The sequence below is a fragment of the Cornus florida genome, unplaced genomic scaffold (genome assembly GCF_030987335.1).
Source record: "Cornus florida cultivar Cherokee Brave unplaced genomic scaffold, ASM3098733v1 CherokeeBrave_3.0.0_Hap2_Chr06, whole genome shotgun sequence".
Taxonomy (NCBI): domain Eukaryota; kingdom Viridiplantae; phylum Streptophyta; class Magnoliopsida; order Cornales; family Cornaceae; genus Cornus; species Cornus florida.
This window is the reverse complement of record NW_026775576.1, coordinates 40444331-40452883: the sequence shown is the minus strand read 5'-3', so window position 1 is coordinate 40452883 and position 8553 is coordinate 40444331. Positions and strand designations below refer to the sequence as shown.

General features: G+C 39.4%; 1 pseudogene; it reads right to left on the bottom strand.

The window, feature by feature from the left end:
• Positions 1–918: 918 nt before the first annotated feature.
• On the bottom strand, positions 919–1019 carry LOC132315315 (small nucleolar RNA R71; annotated as a pseudogene).
• Positions 1020–8553: the final 7534 nt, after the last annotated feature.

Below are 8553 nucleotides of genomic sequence, written 5' to 3'. Positions count from 1 at the left end.
AGATTTTCTTTACTCAATCCCTTAGTTAAATCGTCGGCCCGCGTGGAGGCTTATTTTTAATTGTATTGCATCGTTTTTGTTAAAGCATGGGAATACGAATTAAGTGCTTGTGGAAGAAGTCTAATTGCATTGTTGTAAAGGCATAGTGTTTGCCATTCTTTGTGTTTGTTGTGTTTTGCATTGTGCATGCATGGACGTCGTTCATTGAGACCAACTCTTGTCCCTTTTGATTTGCTTCTTGAATCTATCCTTAGAAATCCTAGGGGAAGAGGAAGTTCAAATAGAGCCAATCTATCAATGGATGACCATAATGACAATCATGTTAAGGACCTTGGTCACACAGACCAAAAAGGTATCCTTCATCCTAATGTGCACAATGAGAACATACAAGTACCATTAGGCATGCCTAGGCTATTCATTCACCAACCACCACAACAACAAGGCCAAGTTCTATATGGAATGCCAAGGCCAATGTATACTCCACAACCTCCCATCAACAATCAAGGAATTCAAAACCAAGGTGTTCATGTTGCACCTTAAGTAGCTAATCCACCTCTTGCTTTAAGAGACCATTATATGCCTAATGAGTATAATGCACCTACATGCATCCAATTGCCTCAATTTAGAGTACATCATTATGAAATTAAGCCACAAACCATTCAAATGCTTCCTAATTATCATGAACTTCCAAGTGAAGAACCTTACAAGCATTTGGATGAGTTTCTTGAAGTATGTTCCACCGTAAAATATACGGACATACCGAAAGAGGTTTTAAGACTCAAACTTTTTCCATTCACCTTAAAAGACAAGGCAAAGTATTGGTTTAACAATGTTAGGCTTTTTTCAATCACTTCTTGGGCAGAAATGCAACAAGAGTTCTTGAAGAAGTACTATCCAGTTTCTAAGACCAATGCCATGAGGACCACAATTCAAGAATTTTCACATGGAGATGAAGAAACATTTCATGAGGCATAGGAACGCTTCAATGAATTGCTTAGGAAGTGTCCACATCATGACATGCCCAAATGGCAATTAGTTCAATACTTCTTTGAGAGCTTATCGGACAACTATAACGGTATGGTTGATGCTTCCATGGGTGGCTCATATATTGATAGGCATAAGGATGACGTGTGGCATATCTATGAGAGCATGAGTGAAAATTCTTTGCATAGAACACTATCATCCAAGAATGGTAGAAATTCACAAGGTAAGAGGAGTGTTGGCTTACATCAAGTTGACTATTCAAATAAAATAGTCGCCAAAATGAAGTCTTTATCTCAAAGGTTTGATCAATTTTTGATTAACCAAAACTCGGCGAACCAAGTATCTTCCTTCCCTAACCATTCTCATCGTGCATCAAATGAAACATGTATGACTTGTTCTAGTGTTCTTCATTATACTTCTCATTGTCCTCACGGACAAGTGCAAAGTGAACCTAATAAACAAGTCAATGCGTACTAGAAGTCCCGCCTTTGAAGAGAAAGTTTTGAATGCTTTGGGCACTTTAGAAGCTAACACTTAATTGCTTCATTCTCACTCTCAATCTATTACGAAGCTAGAAACCCAAGTAGGGCAAATAGCAAGCACTCTCAATGCAAGAGAGAAAGGAAAGATGACAAATGCCCCACCTAAGCAATAATGTGTTGCGGAAACCCATTCCTCATCGGAAGGCCACACCATTGAACATGTTAATGTGGTGACTACCTTACGGAGTGGTAGGATTATGGACAACCAAGTTGGAATGTCCAATGAAGAGAGTGAACCGGTGTAACCTCAAGTTGTCAACCATCCCGTTTCACATCCCATTCCTCATTCATTGCATATACATGACCTTGTAAATGAGAAAGTCTTAAAAGATGTGTTTGAAAAAGAAGTTTTGAAAAATGATGTTGAAAAGGTTTTGTTGAAAAATGATTTGAAAACTTCTTATGTTGAAGAATTTTGAAAAAGTGTTTGAACCAAAGATTCCATTTCCGGATGCCTTAAAATGATCCTTTTCAAAAGACAAGCAAAAGGCAAAAACCAATGAAATCATGAAAATGTTTAGGCAAGTGAAAGTTAATCTTCCACTATTGGATGCAATCAAGAAAATTCTGGCTTATGCAAAATTCTTGAAGGACTTGTGCACCCAAAAGTGGAAGAACACGAGCCAAGCACCAAGAAAAGTGGTTTTGACCGAGCAAGTAAGCTCAATTTTGCAACATAACCCTCTTCCAAAGTTTAAGGACCCCGGTTCACCCACTACATCATGGATTATTGGTGATCATATCATTAATCGGGCACTTCTTAACTTAGGAGCAAGTGTTAACCTTCTTCCATACTCAGTTTATATCAAATTAGGCTTAGGTGAATTGAAACCGACGTCGGTAGTTTTGCAACTTGCCGACCGATCCATTAAGAAGCCTAGGGGTATAATTGAGGATGTTTTGATAAAGATTGACAAATTCTTCTTCCTGGTTGATTTCGTTGTCATAGACACGGAACTGGTTCCCAATCCTAAGAGCCAAATTCCCGTTATACTTGGCCATCCTTTCTTGACAACCGCTAATGCCAACATCAATTGTAGGACGGGGATAATGAAGATCTCATTTGGCCACATAAAGGTGAAGTTGAATATCTTTAATCCCACACCCAATTCATTTGTCAAATATGAAGAAGAAGTTAATGTTGTAGATGAATGTCATGATCTTCAATGTCAAGGAAATGAGCTTTTGTGTAAAACCAAAACTTCCAAAGGATCATTTTCAACCTTGCATTCTCAAAATCTTGTTTCAAATTCTTGCTTCGAAAGGGCATAGAAGCCCAAAGGTTGTAATTGCATAGACAAGGGACCAAAGATCTTTTTTGAGCTTAATCCAACAAGTTCTTCAAAGAACCATTTGTTGGGAGGAGTTCAAAGCATCTATCACCCCAACAAGGAGGGGATGCATTATAAGATCTTTGATCCGGGCTAAAAGAGCCAATGTCTTGCTAGAGACGTTAAAGACTAACAAAAGCATTCTTAGGGTGTCAAAACCTTATTCCTCCCCCATTTCTATCTTTCATTTCATTTCTTGCGAAGTCTAGATACTTGTTTTTGGTTCATATGCATTTCAAGGAACTTTGGTGAGGATTGCATAAGCTTTCATGTCATTATTGAGCATTCTGCATAGTTCGATCGATCTCAAACTTGAGTTCGATCGATCGAACTCTATTCTGCATCCAACACTTAGAAAAAAATTTGACCTGTAGAAACCTGCATCCAAATCACCTCTATGTCCCATCGTTCGAACTAACTCTTAGATCGATCAAAAGACCTTCGATCGATCCAACTTCCAAGTTTGATCGATCTCATAACTCAACACTTAGAAAAATTTTGAGCCTGCATCAACCTGCATATTTTAGCTCTCTGTCTGATCATTCGAAACATTCCAAGATCGATCTGAAAGTTCTTCGATTGATCCAACTTTCCAGTTCAATCTATCTCATGTTCCAACACTTAGCCAATTTTCTAAGCCAAAAACCTACATATTTTTGCTCTCTGTCTGATCGATCGAACTCTTGTTTCGATCGATCTCAGTCTTCATTTCATTATTTTGACTTTTCAAATTTTCAAAAATCCAAAAATATTTTCACTTTTGTTTTATTTTATTTTATTTTATGTTATTTTATTCTATTTTTATTTTATTTTCATTTTATTTTATTTTATTTTTCAAAATATTTTCAAAATTCAAAAATATTCTATTTTAATTAATTTTTAATTATTAGTGTTTATTCAATTAAATCTAAAAAACAAAAAAAAAAAAAAAAAAAAAACTCAAAAATATTTTATTTATTTTCCAATTTTTTTAATTTTAATCCCAATTTTTAATTTTCATTTTGCAACTTTCAAAAATTTCAAAAATCCAAAAATACTTTGAAAAGAGTTCATCAAAGTTCGATCGATCACAGTTGAGTTCGATCGATTGAACTCTGTCGGGAATGTTTTTAAAAATAGAATCGAGGGTTTGCAAGATCGATTACAAAGATCGATCTAACTCACCCTCATCCTCAAAACCCTAACCTCTCTTCGTTGCCATCACTGTCCAATCACTTCACCACCTCCGGTGAAGCTTTCCGGCGAGTTTCCAAGCTTTACATCTCTCTCTCATCTCAGATTCCATCTTCCCCTCTTCACATCCACTTCTCTCACTCGTTCAACGTAAGAACCGAAATCCACTTTGAGATTTGATCTTTGATTTGATGATTCAATGATTTACATACTCGATTTAGGTTGCTTAGATGGTTGAACCTCCATTTTTAAAGCTTCGAAGCCCTGAGTTTTTATATGTATATATATGTGTATGCTTCTATGTATATATATGTGTTTTTTATTTATCTTTGGGAGTTTGGGCCTCGATTTGTGATGGATACTTGTTGATTAGATGTGCTGTTGGGCCCACGAACACGTTCGTGTGGGCCCCATGCTTCCAAAGTCACAGATCCATGACCTTTAAGTTTTCAACGTCGCACAGTTCGATCGATCGAACTAGTATCTCCGATCGATCTTGGGAGATCGATCAAACTCATGTCTCTGATCGATCAAAGTAGTGAGATCGATCTCACTTACTTTCGATCGATCCAACTTTTGTGATCGATCTCACTTCTTTTTATGATTGATCCAACTTCACAGATTTCACACACACACTTCATTCATTATATCTTATGTTCATGCTATCATATCTATGCCCAATGCCTGTGATATTCCACATTGGATGCATTTCATACTTACATTGTTTAGCATGTTTCATATTCTACTACTTGCATAGATTCATATCATAGTTGTTTTGTCTATTTTATTTGACATACCTGATTCTATTTCGTGTTTCTAAATTTCTTATTCTGGCACTAACTCCCATTGCAAGTTTTTCTTTTTTTTTCGTAGGGCATGGTAAAGAGGAAGACTGTTGCCAATAGGCAACACGGCCCCACCCGACATACTAGGCCACAGATAGAGGAGCCAGCAGAGCCCTCTTATGCACAGCGGGAGCCAGCACAGGCTACCCCGCCTCAGTCACCATCTCATGAGCCTGAGGATGACCACATACCATCCACCTCTGCAGCTCATCCTGCTTTCACTCCATCACCATCTCCACCGCATTATGGAGCTGAGCATGCACATATACCAGCTCAGCCTGCTCAGCCAACTCATCTGAGGTGTGATAGGCCCATGCCTCGATATACGCGCATGACACTCAACCATGAGTCTGAGTTCGACACGGCCTTCTTCTCTCGATCGGTGCTGACCCGATCCATCTACCAAGATATTATTCAGAGGGGCCTAATCGCTATTCTTGCCCCCGTTGCAGAGCTGGTCTACCCACGGCTGGTTCGGTTGTTTTACTAGAACCTCCGACCATTGCCGCGTACCACAGCCGAGATGGTCACTTCTATCGATGGCCATCCGATCACCATTACAGTGGACACTTTAGCCCACTCTTGCCGATGTCCACACAGATGTCCTCCAAAGCTTCAGGACACATATCCGAGGCTATTCAGGCCTTTCTATGCCGACATGGCAGTTTTTCTCACAGGTCACCATGCCAGTGGCGAGACCTTCGCCACCCGGACATTCCTTCCAGACGACCTTTGGTTTACTGATTCCGTTCTCTATCGGAACATATACATGGCCGGGCATAAGATTCAGAGGAGGGGCGATTATCTGACAACCCTTTACTCCTTCTACACCGGGCACTGGGTGTCCATTCCCGCGCTCATCTGGAGCATGATGAGGAAGCTGTATGACGAGTACATCAGCAAGGAGACGCCCGGATGGGCTAAGTCTCTTCCTTTCAACCACCTCATCACCCAGATCCTCATCGACCAATGCTACCCTATCCATCCTCGGGAGCACCTCGAGAGAAGTTCCTGTCACTACCTCAAGAAGGACTGGAACAAGACCTACCGCTCCATTATTACCAGCCTTTAAGACCACGCGGTACTGGCTGCAGTAGAGTTGGAGCTGGATGAGGCACAGGTACAGGCCCAGGCCTAGGCAGAGGCAGAGGCAGCAACAGCACATCCCTCAGCAAATGACGCACCAGTCGATCCAGCTGCCGAGCGTTTAGACATAGACTTAGAGCGCCCTGCAGACGATGCAGAGCTAGACTCTCCAACCAAGTCACCCATTCACGAGCAGGAGCAGACTCAGGAGCTTTCTTCTGATTCATCTATGCCTGAGACTCCAGATATGACCCCCAACTTTGGAGTACGTCTGCAGACACTTGAGGATGCTGTTGTTTCCATCCGAGCTAACCTCACAGCCTACAGAGCTGATTTTGCTACCTTCCGCGACCATGTTTAGAGATTTATCCAGAGACATCCGCGGAGCCCGACCTGCCCATCCTACTTCATCTTCCTGAGCTCCCAGCCCTTTCTATCTTATGATCCCTCTCTCCTTTTGATACTTTACTATTGTCACTATATATTATTATTTTTGCAGCCGGTCTGTTGGCTTTGATATTTTTGTTGTACCTGCACTTTCTCTATTTTATAAATCTATTTTTGCTATGGATGCCATATGATTGTATTCTCATATCTGTATGTTTGACTCCATCAGGTGCATCACAGTGACTTTAGTGAGAGAGTGCTACCCAATTTCCAGGATCACCCTTATACCTCTCTCATTTTTTTATCTGTTTATCCCTTTTACACTTGCATGTCCATTGTGCACTGATTATCCCATTTTGTTATCTGATGAGTTTATCCAAGTGCCAATTTTTAGGACCACAGTTCATCCCAAGTTTGGGGGGGCCATGCCACCCACTTCGGATACTTCAGTCCCGATCATTCTTGCTTAGTTGCACTAGTATACTATTTCCTTTGTTCTCTTTGCACATTGAGAACATTGTGCAATTTAAGTTTGGGGAGAATGGTGCTTTACAGTGTTAGTTTTAAATTCAAATTTTGAGCATGACTTGTGTATTTGAGGGATATTTCTATGATTGGTCCATATCTAGCTATGATTTTGATCTTTTGAGGACTATATTGCTTAAAATTTAAAAATTGCTTAACTTAAGAGTCTAATACTCCTTGTATGCCTTATGAATGCCATTTAGGAGTAAAGTTTTCAAAAAATTGATATCATGCTTGCACTTGTGGTCTACATCATCTTTATTTTGTGATTGTTTTGAGATTCACTCTAATCTTCTACACTAGCACCGGCGCACACTAGCATTCATTTGTGGGGTACATGCTTTATTGATTATTGAATTGGTTATATCCCAATTGAGCTAGTAGTGCATTGAAAGCTTTCATTCTTGATAAAGGTGGATAACAACCCCTTTTCACTAAGTAGCCGGGATTCTAGCCTCATCAAGCATTGAACTTCTCGCATCGAAAGGTGGAGGGCCCAAACTCTAGGTTAATAACTGAATTTAAAAATAAAAATAAAAAATGTTGCAAAAGCAATAAAAAAAGTGAGGACTTCTCCCAAAAGGTGAGAAGTGGGAAATGATTGGATGATTGTTATCTTGATTTGTAGCCTAGTTGATTTGAGCTTGTAAGTCCGTAGGGGTATTTGAATGCCTAATGCCCTAAAACCGTCTGGTTTGGGAGTCATTGACCTAACGGTCGACCTCATGAATCGCAAGAAAGCTTAATAGATGAACACATTTCACCATACTTCCATCTTTGATCCAAAAAAAAAAAAAAAAAAAAAAAAAAAATCGATTGAAAAGAATAAGCGCACCAAGATGAATAAAGCTTTAATAAAATGTCTACTTTTTGTATTGATGATCGGTACTAGATTTGTGTGCTAGTTTGAGGGTAAGGATGTGATTAATTCTCTATTGGCTAAGATAGCAACACATTTGATGTTGGTCCACTCAAAAAGGATTCTAGAGTTGTTTGGATTTACATGATCATTTTCTTGATGTGTGGAGGACCATATTTGCTTGCTTGATGTTGAGATTTTGGGAGATTGCTTGGAAAGGGTTGAAAAATTACATACTTGAGGTAGTTTCCTCCCAATGCTTGTTTGCAATATGGGTACCTCTTTTGAAAAAATGAGCTTAATGTTTGTGGGTACCATTTGTGGAAACCCTCATAAGACTTCACTCATCCACTAGGGGTTTAAAAGGCTTATTGCATATGCTAAGTGCAATCGTGTTCCCTACGAAAGTGGCGTTATCCTTTTATTGTTTTCTAGATTCATACTTGTATAGTTGTTCATTTCATTCCTTTACTTTCTAGTTCATTGCTAGGGACTAGCAATATTTAAGTTTGGGGGTGTGATGAGCGCTGAAAAGTGCGTATTTAAACCCCTTAAGCTTAGACATTCTAGTACCTTTATCTATCTTACTTTACCGTTTTAAATTGATTTCATATTATTTCCATTTTCAGGCACTTATCCCGAAAATAAACTAACTCAGCCAAATAAGAGCTTAATTAAAGCAATTCTGGGATTAAGCAAAGAAAGGAGCAAAGTGGAGAAAGAAGGAAGCAAATGAAGCTAAAGGTGGGAAGCAGCAAAGTTCGATCGATCCAAGTTCAAGGTTCGATTGATCGAACAATGATCGATCTCAGCACTTCAAG